This window comes from Arctopsyche grandis, chromosome 1, assembly GCF_051622035.1.
Source record: "Arctopsyche grandis isolate Sample6627 chromosome 1, ASM5162203v2, whole genome shotgun sequence".
Taxonomy (NCBI): domain Eukaryota; kingdom Metazoa; phylum Arthropoda; class Insecta; order Trichoptera; family Hydropsychidae; genus Arctopsyche; species Arctopsyche grandis.
In genome coordinates this window covers 18,743,908-18,764,418 of record NC_135355.1, presented here as the reverse complement: position 1 = coordinate 18,764,418, position 20,511 = coordinate 18,743,908, and the positions used below count along the sequence as shown (strand labels likewise).

General features: G+C 33.7%; 2 protein-coding genes and 1 non-coding gene across 3 annotated transcripts in view; all 3 read left to right on the top strand.

The window, feature by feature from the left end:
- LOC143912339 (uncharacterized) overlaps window positions 1-20,511 on the top strand; it is a 976,232-nt gene that overhangs the window by 239,370 nt on the left and 716,351 nt on the right. The gene's annotated exons all lie outside the window — the stretch shown is intronic.
- The window catches only part of wry (delta and Notch-like EGF repeat containing weary), a 103,718-nt gene that overhangs the window by 1,341 nt on the left and 81,866 nt on the right, over window positions 1-20,511 (top strand). The gene's annotated exons all lie outside the window — the stretch shown is intronic.
- LOC143920495 (U6 spliceosomal RNA) lies at window positions 11,362-11,465 on the top strand. Its single transcript, XR_013261347.1, has one exon. It is a non-coding gene; the product is annotated as a U6 spliceosomal RNA (small nuclear RNA).

Here is a 20,511-nt window from a genome sequence, read left to right as displayed (position 1 = left end):
AAATAGTGAAATTATTATTTATAGTTGTTACATAATGTGTTAAGAAAGTAAAAACAAAACTTTGGTTTGGCAAAGGTTAGTTTGAGTTAGTAGAAATTATCGAGCAACTTAATTTATATTCCCGTTAGGAGAACTATTCAGAAGCAAACCCTCAAAGTTTGAACATTTTAAGTTCACAGGATAGTGAGTTATTACGATTGTTTGTAATTGCCAGTGAATAACAAAGCCAAGGTTTCAATGTCGTAAAAGGTTGTTTTTATAATACACCAGTTGTATTACCCAGTATTTGTAATATAAACAGCTTAAACATGGCGAATCTAAGGCCTAGTTCATAGTCTCGACAGTATCGCTGCGACAAAATTGACGCTGTACATACTAAATAGTAAGTGCGTTCTTCGCGCTAATTTATTTCTTTTTTTAATAATTACATTACAAAGTCGCAGACGTGTCGCTGTTCATACTAATGTCTAATAGCGTTCATAGTAAGCGCGACAGACGCAAAGTCGCGGTTGGCCGCGACTGGCGCGCGACATGTCGATGTCGCAGAACACACTACTCAGTGTAATTAGCGCGAAGAACGCGCTTACTATTTTGTATGTACAGCGTCAACTTTGTCGCAGCGACATTGTTGCGACTATGAACTAAGCCTAATAGAAAATATTCATTTTTTTTATTAAGTTTATTTGAATCGAAAAAACAAATTCGAATCGTTGCCATAGAAACTTTCCCAAAAGTTCCCAACCATACAAAGTCTCTTTCGAAAATATATATTAGATATGTAAAATATTAACGATATTTAAATGGACTCACATATTTATTTTCATCTAATAGTGATATAATCAGTGGCGGCTCGTGCATAGGAACTGCGGCGCTGCAGCACCCCCAGAAAAATTACAAAAAATCGCATTTACAAGTTGTATTTAGATATATTTGACATACTCATTAATAATGATTATGTCAAATATCTATCATTCTTATTTGAATTATATTCACAAGTTGTAAATGTATACAAATGTGAATTTTTTGTATTTTTTCTGGGGGTGCTGCAGCGCCGTAGTTCCTATGCACTGGATATAATGTATAGGTATGCCACCACTGGATATAATGTATAGGTATGCCACCACTGGATATAATGTATAGGTATGTAGTACAAGCACACGAGTAGTGACAAATAACCCCACCCCCCACATAGAGGTCATCATCAAGTTTACACTTCGACGGTGATTCTTCTCGAGGTTATCTGTATTTATATGCATGAATACGCATTTAAAGTTGGCGTTGTTGGAGCGAAACGTTCTGCGGTCAGCGGGCATTAAGGACAAAGGAATGTAAACTGAGGCTGTTTAATGCCCATTCGCTTATTCGAGTATACCGCTTGACTTAGTATGTATGTACATATAATATGTATGTGTTTACATACATATGTGGCACAGGGGACCCTCTCCAATGTTTGTAACCACCGGTATTCGTATAACATGTATCCCATAACCGGAATACGTTGTTTCCTGATATGCAGATTTGCATACCGGACATTTCTCATCTCAATTCATATCACAATTTAAAAAAAATGCTTATAAAAACGAGAGACCTACATATGTATGTAAATACATATGTATACCAGAAACGTACCATCGGTCAACATAAAAAAATATTCATTTATTTATTTAAATTGGCACACATACAGAATAAAATATAAAAAAGTTCGGATGTGACCAACCCCTGACTTTATCTATGTATTTGAGGAATATAAGAAGGTTACAAAACAAAATTCGATATAGAACCGTACAGACAGATTATGAAGTACTAATAACTATGACAGCATTTTCGATACAAATTGAGCGCAAATGTATGGAAACTTGCACAAGACAAAAGTTCTTCTTTCGGTTGTCGGATTTTGTTCAATTTTTTTTATTACTTACAATCACTATCAGTATTATACACATTAAATACCACGAAAATACAAAAAAAAATTTATTAATTAAAATAACTAACAGTATTATCGAAATGATTAAAATAATTTAAAAGGTCAAAATAAAATAATGAAATTTTGTTTAAAAAAAAATACTACTTCCGGTTTACAAATTCTGACCAAAACCTTAGCAGCTTTAAGTTAGTACATAAAGAATACAAATATAATTTTTCAACTTAATACGTTCAGGGATGTGGACAGAATCGAGGCGACAACATTTTTGACCTTTCTAAGAGGAAAAAATCCCACTTCTGGTTTATTAAATTCAGTGATTTTTTTTATTTTCATCAAATTGATATAAGAATTATACTTGAATATTTTCGTGAAGAACACACATGTTTAAAGGGTCGAAAAAAATAGTGGAAGAAAAATAGAACACGAGTAAACTGCCACTTCTGATTGAGGGATGCTTACCAAATTATATACATAACTTGTTATTACGCTAAAACTTGTAGATATGAAATTTCAATTCAATAAACTAAAAGATTTCTGAGAAAAACATAAAATACCTCGATTCGAGTATTTATGTTATCGATCGAGTAAAAGTACCACTTCCGGTTCAGATAAAAATATTTAAAAAATATAAGATTATAAAAATTATTATTTATATTACATGTAAAAAAATTTCAGTCCGATTCAGTAAGCGGTTTGAGAGATAATTGAATTCAAAAAAAGGGGACACCTATAAGGGGAGGTACAATTTCCGGCCAACTTAAAAATTTGAAAAAAATTTACGTCGTCTCGATAAGAATTTTAGTAACCGATACCTAAGTTTCAGTTCGATAGGATTAACGGTGTTCAAAAAATCCCCAAAATATATAGACACACACACGGAGATCATGAAAACGTGATCAGTAATCGATTCTGAGTTCGAATCAGTCAAAATCACGAGATAGAATTTTCGCATGATCACCAAACTTCATCTATTGTTACTACGTACATAGATAGATAAAGTAAATATAATATTCCATGTACATACAGTGTGCACCACATTTTAATGAAAAATATAAAAAAAATAACTGACATTAAATTAAAACTGATACTGTATCAGTGTGATGAAATTAACGGGATTAGAATTACATATATCTAAAATATGTTCACAACCACACAAATTAACACATTTTTTTAAGATCAAATGCCTTAGCCCAGTAAATCACAGGAGCAACGTCTATTGGTTCTTTTGAAAAGTTTGACAGCTTCTATTGGGCATATGATACGACGCACTATGTCATTCGCTTGGGTCCGAGAATAAGGGCGATAAGTGTTGTGGAGGGGAGGGAAATTCCCCGAAACAAAAACAACCCAGTGAACAAAAAAATCAAGTTTAATAAATAAATGGCCTATTATATGTAAATTATTTATGATAACGTTTCTAAAGATTTATTTTCTGTCTTCATCCTACTGAAAACTTCTTTTTGTGGCCGCCCACCATGGAATTCTTTTTACAACCGTTTTCAAATTAGCACACTATACATAAAATGTAATTTATTTCATACTTGGTTTAAGTTGGTTGATTTTTACGTAATGGATCTAGTTGTTTTGACAATTTGAAGCGTTAAAGAAACTCGTTGAAACTGGTGCTCGCAACGGGTAACCTTTGGAAAAGCGTGCGTAATTTTTCTCGGGAAACTCCCCCTATTGTGGTGGAGATGCTTTTGTGTGAGAAAAAATACAGGAAAAAATTCAACGGAAGTGTATAATTGAAAAGGAACGAAGATCACTCACCCCAAAAGAAAACAACTAACGATCATCCAACTACGCGAACAAACACTACACGATGATAAATCACCTGTCGCATAAAATAAATATTTCAATAGAGAGACACCGAATCCGCGTGTCAACGCACCTTAACTTTTTCTCTTTTCCGTGTCGTATGCCGGATCAATTTTCGCCGACTAACCGTGGCGAACTTTTCACAAAATTTGCCGAAAAAGTTAGTGCGCTAAAAATTAGCCATTTTATTTTAAACTCGAAGCGAGGAGACGGTACAAGCTCCCGCAAAAAAATGTGATTTAGTACCCTCGCGATATTGAAAAGCCTTGTTCGTTTCTTTAGAAGTGTCGTCGGAGAGTGTCTCTGTCTTCGGATGTTCGAGTCGGCAAAATTTTCGCTGTGTTTTAAAAAAGTTTTTATACGTAACTTTGGGAAGCTTTCACTTTCCCGACTATCATTATAAAGTTTTGAGTTTCCGTCGACATAAAAAAAAATCTTAAGAAATTATCATATTTTCCTATATTTATGTGTTTCAATATATCCACATATTACGGTTCCATGAGGACTGAGCGCATGACACGAGAACATACGACCATCGACATCACGTGGAACTGTGGAACACAGCGACAAGTTCACTATTGTAATCTAGTAAATAATCTAGTAAATAAGGAAATTAAGAAGAGAATAGTCAGGGATGTCAGGGATTTTAACAGCAAGCTAATAGAAAATACCATTAAGAATAACCGTAGCCTGAAAAAGTGCAAACAAGATCTTTTCTTAGGCAAAAACCAAATGATCGCAATCAGATCAGAGAGCGGAGTAATAATTAGGAATAGAGAAGAGATCATAGACAGAGTTTATACGTTCTATGCAAAACTTTACGAGAACAACAACGGTCAATTTCCCTCTCCGGAATCAACACACGGCCAAAGGGTACCTGCAGTATTGCCTAGCGAAGTAGAGGCCGCGCTAAAAACTGCAAAGAACGGTAAAACCCTAGGGGAAGATAATATTCCCATTGACTTACTAAAATGTGGCGGCTCCCCCCTAAATAATATCTTAGCTAGGCTTTTCAGCAAATGCATCCAGAACCAAGCTATACCAGAAGGATGGAATAACGCAACTATCATCTTAATACACAAAAAAGGGATAAAAGCGATATCAAGAACTACCGACCCATTAGTTTACTTTCAGCGGTCTACAAGCTCTTCACGAAGGTTATTAAATGCGCCAAAGTTATTCAATGCGGTGCTTGAGGGAGTTTTCAGGAACTTGGATTAGGATACAGCCGGAGTAAGCATCAATGGTCGCTTCTTGAGTCACCTTCGGTTCGTTGACGATATAGTTTTAGTAGCTCGTGATTCAGCTGACCTACTTATCAGACTAGCACAGCTGGACAAGGAAAGTAGAAAAGTAGGATTAAAAATTAACGTAGATAAGACTAAACTAATGTTCAATAGTTATTGCATGCCTGATAGCATCCCCTTAGATGATAAACCAGTAGAAGTAGTAAATAATTATTTATATTTAGGTCAAATAATTGACATGTCTAGTAGTAAAGATGAAGAGGTAAAGAGACGTATGTAATTTTCTGAAAACTTTCTATGAGAGTCTGCGTATTTTTGTATCGGTAAAAATAGTAGGTTTTGTAAATTAAAAATTGCTTCTAAACCTTATCAATTTAATTAAAAATTAACGCTGCTTTTCACAAGGTTTTTTTACATATCATATTTTGTAATTAACAAAATATGTACTTTTTTTCGAGAATATGCGTCAGGTAAAAAATTATTTGTTATCTAGTGACGTTATTGGCAATGATGGAAGAAAATTTTTTTGCAAAGGCATCTAAGCAACAACTTGAGGATGCAATGAATGAAAATAGTTACTAAGATATGTAGTTAACAAAATAGTAGCACGACCTGCATTAACATATAGGCCCTTTATGGAAGAAATTAAATGTTATTACGGAGATTTTCTGTTACATTCTGAAATACGAGGGTGCAGTCGAGGCAAAGTTTTTAATATATTTATCGATTTTTCATCTTTGAGATAGGCTTTGCCATTTTGTATGTGTTCGGTGCTACATATCTGAGAAAACATTTTCAAATATGAAATTTGTTTAAAGTAAACATTGGAGCAACTTAACTATTGAAAATTCAAACGCAATTAGAAATTTGTTTTAAGGTGAATAAATCTAATAACATGATAATTAGAATTAGAGTTTTGTTTTCTTATGTTTCAAGTTTAAAATATAGTAATTATTTTCTATTTATTCACTAAAAGAGTGTTTTAAAATGAAAATATCCACTGACCCGAAACATCTACTTAACAGTCAAATTTTGGTTGAGTTTGCAAAAAAAACACCAACGCCTGTTATGGATCATTGTGTTCTTAATTTGCATGAAAAATTCAATTTGATAACGTACATATGTATGTATGCAACGCGAGAAAAAGCCAGTCAATTTCGATATCTACATAGGTATTTGTTCCTAATATTATTAAATTCCTTAGAATATAAAGCAAACTTTATAATTTTCAAATTGTAAAATCGCTGTAAAATCAGCCTGTAAAATCGCTATGATCTAAATTTAATTTGAACTGAATTGAAATGAACTGTTCCTGGACTAATTTGGGCAAACGATTTCACGAATTGGATTAACATACAAATACTCGTATGTATTTATTTATTTATTTAACATATTAGCCACAGTGACATTACAGAGATCTCCAACGCATCGCTGTGGTTGGTCATTCAGTAATAATAACATGATAACAGTAATAATTATTTATAATAATAACAATATTAACACAACATCATTAAAATCATAAAATCATAAAAAAAAAGGAAAAACATAGATAAAGTAATAACAATCATTAATATTTATAATATTTATAAACAATCATTAATATTTATCATTAATATTTATAATCATTAATATTTATAATAAAAGGCAAAATCAACCTCTGGCATTCCTCAACAACCACTCAACCAGATTAGTATATTTCATATTGAAGAGGTAAATTTCACCAGAGATCCTGTTAAGCAGATATATCGCCCTAGATATAGGAGCCGTTGACAACATATTTGTGCGAGCCACAGGAGGAACAAACAAATCACGATTTCTCAAGTCCCTGAATTTACAAGGTGCATTAAACCTAAATTCATTTAGAACCTGAGGATTGTGTATTATCCCATTCAACAGCTTAAAAAAGTGCCTTCCCAGTAACATATTCCGACGAGACTCCAATGAGTTGAAACCTAACGCCCCTAATAGGAATGCACTAGGATATTGCCAAGGTTAATAACCATACTGTTTCAAATAAAGATATCTGAGAAACCGTTTTTGGATTCTCTCAATCTTCAATGAATGAGTTATATGGGTAGGATTCCATATAATAGAAGAAAATTCTAGAATACTACGTACTAAAGATTCATAAAGAATTTTAAGCACCAACGTACTCTGGAAAGGTTTGCTAACTCTTAGTAAGAATCCCAGCATTTTTGTTGCACGCAAACAAATATTGTCTATGTGTCGTTTAAATTGAAAATTATTCGAGAACAAGACCCCCAAATCACAATATTCATCCACAAACTTTAATTCAACACCACTTAGGCGATATGGATAAATCAAGCGATTTGAAGATCTTGTCACATTGAGAACACAGCATTTTTGAATGCTAAAAAATAATTTATTATCGACAGACTAACTTGACAGCGCATCTAAGTCCAATTGGAGAAGGGCTGCGTCACTATGAGACTTAACTGTCATAAAAAGCTTAAGGTCATCGGCGAATAAAAGATAGTCTGAATACTTAATTATTTTTGAGATGTCATTAATGTAAATTAAAAATAATAATGTCCCTAAGTTGGACCCCTGAGGTACCCCAGAATATGAAATAAACTCATTTGAGGAATTAGGGTGAAAATATACAAATTGCCTCCGATTTTCAAAGTAATTTTGTATAAGTTGCATCAAGCCATTTGATAACCCAAAATTTCTTAACTTCACAAACAAAAAATTATGGTCTACCATATCAAAGGCCTTCATGAAATCGGTATATACTACATCAACTTGGTTTCCCGCATCAACCGATTTGGTTACATAATTGGAAAAACATAATAAATTAGTAACTGTTGAACGAGAACTTCTAAATCCATGTTGTTGATCGATCAAATATGGTTCACAGTGATTGTAGATATACCGATGTAAAATTGCCTCGAACACCTTGGCAGGAGCAGAAAGTAGCGCATCTATAATTTGTAATTGATAAAATGTCACCTTTTTTAAAAACAATTTTTGTGATTTTCCAAAAATCAGGAAAAATTCCCGAATTTAATGACAAATTGAAGATGAAGCATAGTGGTTGCGTTAAAGGAGCTTTGCAAGCTTTCAACACATACGCAGGAATGAGATCTGGACCAGCCGACAGTTTAGGTTTCAGTCTGTTAAAACCATAAATTAAGTCATTTTGATTGCAGCAATCTAGGTTTAGAATGGGGAACCAGCCATTGTCTGATATACTGTTAGACTGACCTTGTACAGATTGACTACTCCGCACAATATTGCTAAAATTTTCAGCAAACTTATCAGCAATATTTTGGGAACCATGTACATCACAGTTTTCATAACGCATAGTGCCAGGTATATTTTTAGTAAAACGTTTAGAATTAATAAGTGACCAGAAAGCAGACGGCTCCTTAGGTAGAGCAATTTCACAATTTAAAATATATTTTTTACGGCATTCATCCATAGTTGATTTTACTAATTTACGCAGATAAACAAAATCAGCACGTGCTATGCAACATTTCGTTGTTTTCCAAATTTTATGGACGTAAATTTTTCTTTGAATAATCTTAATTAAATCTTTTGAAAACCATTTAGGATACTTATAATCGTTGGATAACTGAGCAAATTTCTTTTTACTACAATATTATAGAAGGTGGAAACCGCTATATTTACATCACAACACTTATACAACTCATTCCAATTACAATTGGCCAGACTATTTCCTAATTTAACCAGCTTATCTCCATATTCAAATTTCCATCCAGGTAACATTTTTCCATCAGAACACAACATATTATTAATATTAACTTTAGCTAAATTAAAAATAATATCAACATCAAGTGCTGGATGATAAATATCCTCTGCAACTAAAGGATTAGACGCTCTTGATACAGATATATTAACACTATCAATATTAGTGAAGATTAAATCTAAAATAGAACCATTATAATTGTTTTTAATAAAATTGATTTGACTCAAATCTAACAAAGATAAAACAAAAAACGTACGTACGTACATACATTTATACATAGGTATACTGAGTGTACTGAGGAGCACATAGAAATTTATTTGACTTTAATTTGTCGACTGGCGTCATTCACGCGAAAAACATATATTATCCGCAAACACGGACATCTTATTTATTATGTGCTTCGAATTCCGTTATTTGTGCGCGCGATAGTCGTCGGCAAGTTGGCAAAGAATAATAGGAAGGACGTCAGGTCTTGTGAGTTATGACCCTTACACCGTTCGTCGCGGTGCATGGCAATACTTCCTACCCCCCACAGCTCACTCGACGCGACATTACACTGTACATATGTATATATTGTTTGATATTTGACCGTTGCGAAGGAGTGAGAAAAGGAGATGCGTACATTTGGTGCTACCGGTGCGTGGGAGAAATTTGTGTGCGGATTGGTGACAGCTTGACCTCTCGGATTGTCCGCTTTTGATTGATGACGTCGTTGTCGGGGTCCATATCGCTCCGTAGACTCTTATTTATTCGTACTTATTTGATTGATGGCCGGCCAAATTACCTTTTTGTTGCGTGGCCTCCTCGAAGGCTCGGTCGGGTCCTTTTGGAAAAGCCCCAACGACCGACGAATTCGTCCATCCATCTTCCGGATATGATTGCTGGCTTTCCGGCTCTTATCTTGCGACTTCGGACTTCTTCAGTAATATTCTCGATCATTTTCGTATTCTAGATTCTTCTCTCGTTTCTCAAGGTATTTTTTGTACCATACCATTATGTAAGTATAACATTGCATACATACCATAGTATTGTCATATATGTACTATACATATCATAGTATTGTCGTATATTATATACCGTTTTAGCATCGGTTTGAAAGTGAAAGACCAAATAACAGATTAGAGAAAAAGGCTTATTCAAGGAATAAGGTATTCAGATTTGACTGATCATAAAGTTAAGAGACTGATAACTCCCGAGTTTCAAGTGAGTTTCTCGAGAAACTAGTATTGTTTCTTATGGTGCGTACACATTAAGCCAACGAAGACAAGCGAAGAGGATTCGGCTTTGGGACCAGAAGCGTACGAAATATTGAAATAAAAAATAAACATCGAAAATTCAATCAAAAATTTAAATTAAATATCAATTTGTACTAGACCGATTATGATACTTGAAAAACTCACACAATAATACTCTTCAAAGAACCGACTTATCAATGATATCTATTTTTATGTTGCGTGATTGTACTTCAATAAATGTCATCGTTAAAGTATTGAATGGATATTTTGTGATTTAGTTTCCGACGTCACGTGACGTTGCATGCTTGATATGTGATACGTGTATGGTTTTCATCATCACTATTGTGAAAAAGCTTTTGTCAGGATAGAAAGCCTTTCATTCGTGGCCACGCCGAAAAAAAATGCAATTTATCGTGTGGGCAAACCTTCATCAAGACACACCAGCCCTAAGTAAAGTAACAATGTGTTCGAACAAAATAATAAGCCTAGTAATAAAACATACGTAGTATATAACAAAAGTAATGTGGTCTCATCGGTCGCATTCATTAATCAAATACTTTCTTATCGATAAAGTTTTAATTATGACGTGAAAATTCTCCTGTTTTCGTCAGAGGAGGAAAAGAAAACGAAAGCGAGAAGGTTTTTGTACGTTTATTGTATGGCTTATAAGCCAGATGTAAGCAGCGTTGGTTATAATAGTCCAATCGTGATCTGCGAAAATAAGACGCTGTCGACATATATACTTACATACATATGTATGTATTATAGATAGACAAAAGAAAATGTAGCACCGTTAAAAGAAAATTGAGAAAGAGCGAACAAACCCCATAGATACGCGATTAATGAACTGGAAAGGGCTATATTATCTTTGATTAAGATCGGAATTTATACAGAAATATATGTACATATGAAAATATATCGATGACATAAAAGGATGAATTGACTCAATGTATATACATACATATGTAGATGTGAAGTTGGACGTCGTTTGTGGGTCAGGGTATAGCTATGGAGAATTGTGGTTTATTTATCGTTGTGTTGCGTTGCGAAAAGCGGAAAATGGGGTTTCTGGAAAATCCGTAGACCTTTCTACCCGTTAGTTGAAATGTGACGCGAAAAATGTAGTTATGTGTTGGGAGGGAAATTTGTGAATCGTGGAGATGAATATGCAAAACGTGTACCAGTTCGCATATCGGTTGGGCGTGCCACACGTTTCAAGATACATATATGTATGTAATATATGTTTGTATATACACATAAGACATACATATGTATATTTCATACTCAGTGGAAATATAATGTACTTTATACTATGGATCTTTGTATGTATACGACGTAATGAAAAATTTGTATACATAAAATCCGAAAGAAAATTATTTATCTCTCTAGTGTCCTGCTTCGGCAGGACATACATATGTACATATACTAATATTGGAACAATAGATAGAAGATAAGCATGGCCCCTGCGCAAGGATGACACGCAAAATCGTAGGATTATACAATAAGGAATAGGGATATGCATAGTTTTTATACTAGAAATAAGGAGAAATTAGTTGTAAGTAGAGTAAGAAAAAAGGAAGACAGCTGGGGGGTGCTTTTCATAGAGGTGTGCTCATGTACAATGAGTGCGTCAGGTCTTCTAAGACCGTGGATGCAATCTTTCGAGGTGCGAGGAGACACCTCTGTGAGGGACAGTACATATAGATTTATATTTAAGACTTTAGAGTTAAGTAATTAAGTATGTATTTTTAAATTAGCTAGATAGCTAATATTTTATAAATAAATAGTGTACATACTAAGCATTCTGATTTCCCGGAACACGGGACGCAGCTCAGGATTCCCGGGATATCAGTACATACTATGTAAAATTTTTTTTATTAATATTAAATTTATAGCAAAAAGTAATCAATTTATATATTTACTGGAAAAAATTGTATTGTAAAAGAAAATTTATTTGAAAAAGCTTCTTAAATTCTAAAGAACGTTTTGATTGAAATATTCGGACTACGAGACATCAAAAATTCCGTGAAATCCCGGGAATTTCTGTCCCGGGTCGACCCGGGCAGAAATCCTAGTATATATGTATATGTACATACATGTATACATATGTACATACATATATTATAGTTCATTAATTTGTTTCTTTTCTGTTATATTTATGACCATTGTGGCGCATAAGGAATTATGTAAATATGTACATATTATTATATAATATGTACTAATGTATGTGTGAATTATTGTATAAAATTACGGTATATATGGATTTTGATATAATGGCAAGGTTAAATTTCACCCTTAACTGCACGCAGATGAATTCTCTTTCACTAGAGTTATTGCAATTGAAACTAGTATGTATTTACATTACGGTCTTTCATTGCAATTTCTATGCGAGAGATTCTCCGTTATAGCAATTTATGTATAGGTATTATTGTATCAGACTTGAAACGTTCGAAACCGTTTATTATTTATTCCTTTACGTAAGGTACTTTTATGAGAAAGGAACATGTTGCATGAGCTTTATTTTATACTTGAATTATTATTTCATACAAAAATGTATTATGCATACTATTTATTTTATGGACGTCTTGAGACTTTCGACATAAGGAGAGTTGCTTTCGAGTTACGCAACTGTCATGCGTGTTTTATAATATCTCTTGTTCTAAATTTTGGACCGTTTCTTTCATTAAAATCGCATTTGGTTCTCTTAATGGCCGCTAATCCACCGCGTTGAGGAATTACGCGCGGATAAATCACTCCGGAGGGCGAACTTTGGCCCTCGGTAAAGGACCCGTCGGCTGTTGCCGACCGGAATTAACATAATATTTCCCTGCTACGGCATCCTTAATGGCGACATTCGAACGCCTCGACCGTTTGGTCGTAACCGCTAAATAATCGGCTTAATGCTCCTAGGAACAATTGCCATAGATATGCGTACATTACGAAAATTTAATCGATTTTTGTTATTAAAATTTATTTTATACGATGTATGTATATCACATAAGTGTATTTCCGTTAAATAACTTATTAAGTTTTATATTTCCGTCTTTAAATTTTCATAAAAATGCAAATACATATGTACATAGAAGTAATCTGGTAACGCCGAGCGAGTTTGTTTTTCTGCGGTGCAATTCGTAAAACTTTAATATATATATGTAAATACATATATAACCGTCAAATTTAGTTATAACTAATCTCATGCTATTATGTATTAGACCAACGGTCGGCAAACTACTACCCGCGGGTAATTGAGTTACCTGCGGGTAGTAGACTTACATAAGTCGTGTGTACGACTTAAGTCAACTTAAAACCAAATAATTAATTGATCAAATAGATGTCCTTAATAAATTTAATTTAAGTACATATTTATATTTTACTTTATATGAATAAAATATTCCTTAATAATTTCGTAAATTTTTAATTTATACTTTTACCCATTAACCATATAAAATTTTCAACACTGAAATAATTTCCTAGTCTCACAAAAGGTTACCGACCACAGTATTAGAGACCCTATCTAGTTTTTGATGGGTGTTGAAAACTAAAATCAAGGTGTCCCATGCAAACTTTCACCCGCAATATTTTTGTGTGAAATTACATATATGTACATATGTACATATATATAGTTTCATACAAAAATATTACTGAAAATTTTAATTGTCTTAATTTTCCTTAACACTTGCATTACTGTGCTAAAAAAATCCACCAACCACTGTGGTGGACGCCGACCATCCAGTCAAAAAAGTAGAGTCTTCATTCTAAGGCGGATCTCATTTTCACACTGACCGTTGAGCGCAGCGTATTGAACGTGTACATGGAACTTTCGAGGAGATAATTCGAATCATAAAGGTTTTGATGAGGAATACATAAAATATGAAGACCCTGCATTCAGTATATGTATTTGGAGATATAAAATGTCACTCACCTGCTTACTCACTATCCATCACAGTGCGGCAAGTGTTAAATTAAATTTTAAACATGAACAAACGGATGTGTGTGAGACACTTATGGTTGAATTTCTTTACATTATTCACCGCTCCCTAAAGAAGCTTATATGTACTTTAAAAGTATGATGAAGTTTCAGGTATTGTTGATTATCTCTTATAAATTTAAAACTTTTACGTAAATTTTAGTATGAAACACAAAAGATTTTGTATTCTTAAGCAAAACATACGTACTAAGTACATACATATACATACACATATGATGGAAATTCGTACGAATCTTCTTGGAGTGGAGGGGAGGGGTCGTAAAAAGAAATTGTGTGAAGCTTGAAAGTACGTACCGAGCAGTTCTTCTGATCATTCCGTATACGGGTTTTTTGGATCAAAAGCCATTTTTCGAAACGTCAGCCGTATTGACGTTTGGTCGCGTTTTCTACCGCACGCGACAAATTTTCTTTGCGCATTTTTCCCACATCGCCTTCACGCGCTCGAGATTTTTGTCGTTGCTCGGAGGATACTCACAAAAAGCGACTTATCCCTTTATCTAGATGGAAATTTCGCAGCGCGCCGTTTTATTTTGCCCTTCCTCGAGGCGTATCTCCTTCAAAGCGATGTCAATGCGGTGTGAGTGTGTGTATGCGTGTCGACTTCAAAGGGCCGGTATGTGAGTAATATAAGCAAAGGTAAAGGGGAATGCGCGAGGGTCGACCCTTTTTGCCGCCGTTGCATTCACCGTTGCTTATTATTCGCCCTTTTTGCGTTTCCACGTCAAATCCGAGCTCTCGATACTGCTACGCACTCGTTACAATCGTCACTGTACATTAGGGTTTCTGACCCGGGTCGACCCGGGACAGACATTCCCGGGAATTCAATTTTCGTTGTCCCGTGTCCCGGGAATTCTTAACTTTAATCCCGGGAATTGGATTTAGAAAAAATCTTGAAAACATACAACATTTTCACGACTGCGCCGGAGGGAAATAATAAATCAAATACACAAAGAATCGTAAAATATTCTCAAATACTAAAATCGAAGAAAGAAGAAGCCTAAAACTGATTTTTTTAACACAAATTTTAAATAATTCCGATTTTATACCGAACAAAACATTTTTTAAATGTTGTAATAAAAGCGAATGGACATATGTATATCCTACGGTGAAACTATTATGAAGCGAGTATATCCTTCTTGTATTGACGATTCCACAATAGAAGATTCGGATGAAGATGAAACAATTGTGTGTTTGACGATGAATGAAGAATTAAATAAGGAGTTATCAAAGAGAAATATAGAAAATAACGTAAATAATAAGTGAAACGTAAAGGAGGTTTGTAAAAATAGCCTCGACTTAAAAAAAAATTAAAATATACATGCTGATAGGAGTAAAAACCGATAATTTAAAATAAGAAGAGGTTAGTAAAAATTGTTTTCGTCCCTTTTAACAATAAAACCAACTTCGATCGAAACTGAAAGAGTTTTTTCCATTGCCGGAAATTTTTGTGCCAAATCTAGAATTAGACTTTCGGATCCCGATTTAAATATTTTAGTATTCTTAAGAAGCTACTTTAAATAAGTTCACTTTTATAATTACATTTTTCAAGTTAACAGATATATTTTGTAAATAAATAAATATTTTTTTATTAATAAAAAATATATTAAATTGAAAAAAAAAGTTTTTTTACATGTGTCCCGGGATCCCGGGAATCCCGGGAACGATCCCGGACTCCGTCCCGTGTCCCGGGAATTGAAAAAGTCCGGGAAATCAGAAACCCTACTGTACATACTGATATATGCCTCGTTTCTTTAAATTTCGGCTGAAAGTTGACCTATTTGTATAATTTTTTACAATAAGATTAAGACTATAAATGTGACGTGTACCAGCATTAGTTGTAGATATACATATGTATTTATATTGTTGTTTTCAAAAGTAGATAATATTCACCCCACTATGAGCGCTGAAGGGGTTGCTGGCCTCAAGGGCAATAGTGAGAGGGGGCGTTGTGGAGCAAGTGGACAGTAAAAAGATGCCTCAGGCACAGCTAAGAGGGTAGGTTTTGAGGATTTAGCTCCACTCCTTGAAAATTATCATTTTTCTGTTACTAGTTTTTGATAGAAACAGTATTTTTTGATAAAACACACTGCCGTAAAAAAATTTGGCTTGCGGCGTTTTTTCTCCAGATTATCAAAACTATTGTATTGATTTTTAATGTTACTATTTTGGGAAGTTTGTTTATTAAAAATTTCTGTGGTCTGTAAACTTTGGAACTATTGAAATTAAGTTCTACTATCTACATATATACACACGTATCTATGTATTTTACAGTTGAAGTGTATCTTCCAGTTGGAATATATTCCGTCTAACCCACGTAAGTTGATTCATACGGCGAATTACATTCCAATTGGTCAAAATATATTACAACTGAAAATAAAGTTCAACTGTAAGCCGTTACCGGGTAAGATGGAGGGGTTAGGTTTTACGTGAAAACGTTACTCGACTATTAAATTGAGTTGGAAAGTCGCATTTTTGTTTTGAATACATTCTTAGAGTTATCGTAAGACGATACTCACTGCGCATTATTATTAGCAAATATTAACGCATTATTGAATTCAAAAACATTCGTAAAAATATCCGAGCTGTGAAAACTCAACTGTTTCACAGCTGTATTTGCGCTTGTAGATATATAATTTACGAGCTGAAGCTAGTTAGAATATATATTTCAACTGAAAATACATACGTACACTTCGACTGTAACATATGCATACATGCCTTCGTATGAATATTAAAAAAAAAAAAAAAAAAAACGCTTCTGCTATACATGTTTATCATTTATGGTTATATATATGGTAGTTTATTGAATAATGAAAATATTTTTTCGAGTATTAAAAAAAAATACGGCTGTACTTTATTTTCTTTTGTAAAATTTGAGAAAAAGCTGTTTTTTTTCTGTGGGAAGGGTGGGGGGGGGGGGGGGGGAGACTAAATTGAACAGATCCTCGTTTCTTACTTTACTTCTTTTGAATATGTAAAATGTTTGAATTTCCACTCGCAATGAATATTTAAATGGTGTGACGTCATTTTAGTGTTTTTGCAATACGCTCACGCACTTCGCATTCTTGGAAATTCCTTCATAATTCACATATTTTGGTATTTCCTCCACGCATTCAGACTGAATAATACATGCATTACGCATATACATACATAGCCATAATGTAAATCTTACACGCAAAAGACAAAATTCGTCCAAAGAACGCCGTGCAGGGATAAGCGGCTCTACATCTAAGGCTCAGGAATGATAATAAGTGATTAAGTAAAATCTGAGCGATCCGACTTGGTCCAATCACTTAACCGCAAATAGGTCGGGTTGGGTCTGGACCCGATCCGACGCGATGCGATGGTGGTAATTATCCACGATTGACGGGGCCCGAATCAAATCAGGCAAAACGGATCCGACCAGACACTGGTACGATACCATTGTTTCCGTTTTGTTATATGGGTGTAGGTATGTACGTACATGGGTATTATATGTATGTATGTATGTGAATAAACTGTTGTGTTTTGTGCAGGGTCGACTGGTCGAAATTAACGAGAACACGACCGCAGTAATGGCGTTGCCGGGTCCGCATCCCCTTCAACTCGATTGTGATTATTGCGGTTTAGTGTACCGCTGCTTTTGTCACATTCTCGTTCCTATCTATGCGAACCGTGAAAGCCTAAAAATATATAAAAAGTTAAATGTGGAATGAAAGAATGCTCAACGGTCGAATGGGATGCGGCATGTGTGGCTGGTACTGGCCTTGATTATATGTATGCATGTACATATGTATGTATGTACTGTCACGTTCCAATGAAAGATTAAATATTTTTTCTTTTTTTCTTAAACTACTTTGTTAAATAACCAAGATTTCTTTATTATTTATTATTAAAGCGTTACATTTATCGTATTGGTATAATTTCATTATGGAACGGAGAATTTAAATGAGATATGTAGAACTGTTTCACTATTTGTTCTGCTGCTGATGTGTTGACTGCTACTCTTGGAGTCTCGATAGTAATGACTAGAGGTAGGATAGTCACAGTGCTATCCATTGTTCCATTGTTGTAAATCCTTTGTAAAAAAGATGACTAGAGACACGTATTTTGGGCATTTTGCTATTAATGCTAAAATTTGGAATAGATGCTAAATTCGTAAAATATACGAATAGATGCTAAAATAACAAACAAAAGTGAAATTTTCATAAAATTTATAAAATTAATAGACAATTTAGAAGGGTCTTCTTATCCCTTTGCCCATTTATTATGTGAAGAAATTGAAAATGCTAAAATTGACAAAAACAGATGCCCAAAATACGTGTCTCTAGTGATGACTAACATAAATTCTAACAGTAATGAGTTAATATACTCTTCTTTAAAACAATTAAGTGTTGAAGACACATATTGTACAATTTTGGTTGGTCAGTATTTAAGGTGATCTATTTATCAATGGTGTGCCTTATTAAATTAGGTGTGCCACAAATCAATGGTGTGTCTTATCCCTACTAGTTAGTCGCCTACATTGATAAGCGAGGTACATAACAGTACATATGAGCCGTTATATTTGTATATTGAGTTGTATCATATCTCTAGATGTGTATATGTATGTACATATATATTATATGTATAAATATTATATTTACAGTGCTTATATTGGGTCGTTTAAATTCCGCATCCACTTATAGCTATGGCAATCTGGATAATTTTGCTCTGTGGAAAAATTTGATAACTGTAAAATGACTTACACATACCTCGAGTCATTGTTGCGCAAGCCACTGCTGTCGTCCACACGCTGTCCCATTATCTCTGACTAATGTTGTGCCCGTTGATATTTCAACGGGTGGATACGAAAAGGAATTGATCTAGAATTAAAATAAAGTTATAAGTATTATAATTATAACAATGAATACCATACTTATATAAATCCTATATTCTCATTTTTGAACTATTCGTGTATAATGAATTGTGCGATATTTGTGCGCGTTAAAACATTTATTTGAAAATCAATTCGTAATAAATACGATTTTACAAAAATTTTCATGCCTTTTTATTCAAATTAAAGGTATCCCAAAGAAATTCTCAACGATTTTATTTTGAAAAAATGACGATTATCTGAAAATAACGCTTTCTTCATACAAACACCCATTGCGAGCGCGGCACTTTGTATGGGACTTTTGAGCGAAACGGCTACTTTGAAGAAAGGTTATCTTAATTGACCCAAATAAACTTTAATAGGTGAATATTAAGCGCCTTTTATTTATTTTTTTCGTATTTATTTTATAGAAAAAAAATCTAAAATATTCTCAAAAATGTGATAGGTATGTATGTATGTATGTATGTATATGAAAAAAACCTACAGTTTCGAAAATTTTGTCGCGATAAATTGATTGGTTGGTGACATTTATTTTTATTTATTGTTCTTTTTATATATGTATGTATATACTATGGAACTTCTCCATTAGGTCCATATATGAAAAACTGAAATTCGCATTTTTCGCTCTGGCCTAATAACACATACATGTATTTATTTATTCACATGTCTACATATACATATGCCTGGAAAGTCTAACAGGCTAACCCTAATGCGCTTTCCTGACCAATTTATAACAATTATACAGTATCATAGAGAGAGAGAATGGGTAGCTCTCAAATCAACCAGGAAAGTCAACTATCCCGATATTACATCGACATTCCATCAAATATTTCATCGATTACAGTCAAACTGCACTCTACAGCCCTTCTTGCAAACATATTGAGATTATTGATGTGAATAAGCAATATTGCGAAACACTTAAGGTTTTATTCATTTGTTGAATAAACCTTTCTTCACTATCATTTATTTTTCATATGATACGATTAAATAATTTAAAAATGAAAATCTTTCTTTATAATCTTTAATAATTTTTCGTAGAGAATTTCGTCACAACTTTCGGAGACGAATTTAAGCACATCACAATTAAACAAGTTCGATTTTTATCACAAATTAAAGCACACTGATTACAAATTTTAAGCGATGACACTTTACGCGATTCGAATATTGTAAAATTTAGCACGAATAACGAACGACCAAAACTTATTTTCTAGGTAACCAAGCAACTGTATATACAGTTACAATAATGATAATAATAATAACAGATAAAGTAAAAATATCAAATAAAATATAGCATAAGGAATGCCTTGCACCTACAGCCAGTTTCAATAAATATGTAAGAAACAACTACAAATACAAAACATCCCTGTAAGGCCCAAATGGAAGAGAGTTAATCAAAATTTCACTCATAAATCACAATCAATCATGAAAACAATGATGAGCGCAGACTACCAGATAAATGGGTTAGAGTAATTTCCGACAATTTACGCTCACTAAGGTGGAAAATATCACATTCAGTCTCGGCAGCAACGATTTCATTAAGAAGTTATTTGGTATTATTAATACAGTTACTTAGATCGTCCTCATAAATACGCGTGTCAATTTCAAACGTTATTTCGAATCTATTGAAAAATATAATTAAATTTGTATCTACAGTAAAAGTTTATTTATGTTCGTTCTTTGTCTGGGGAGTCTTCCGGATATTTTCAAGTATCCA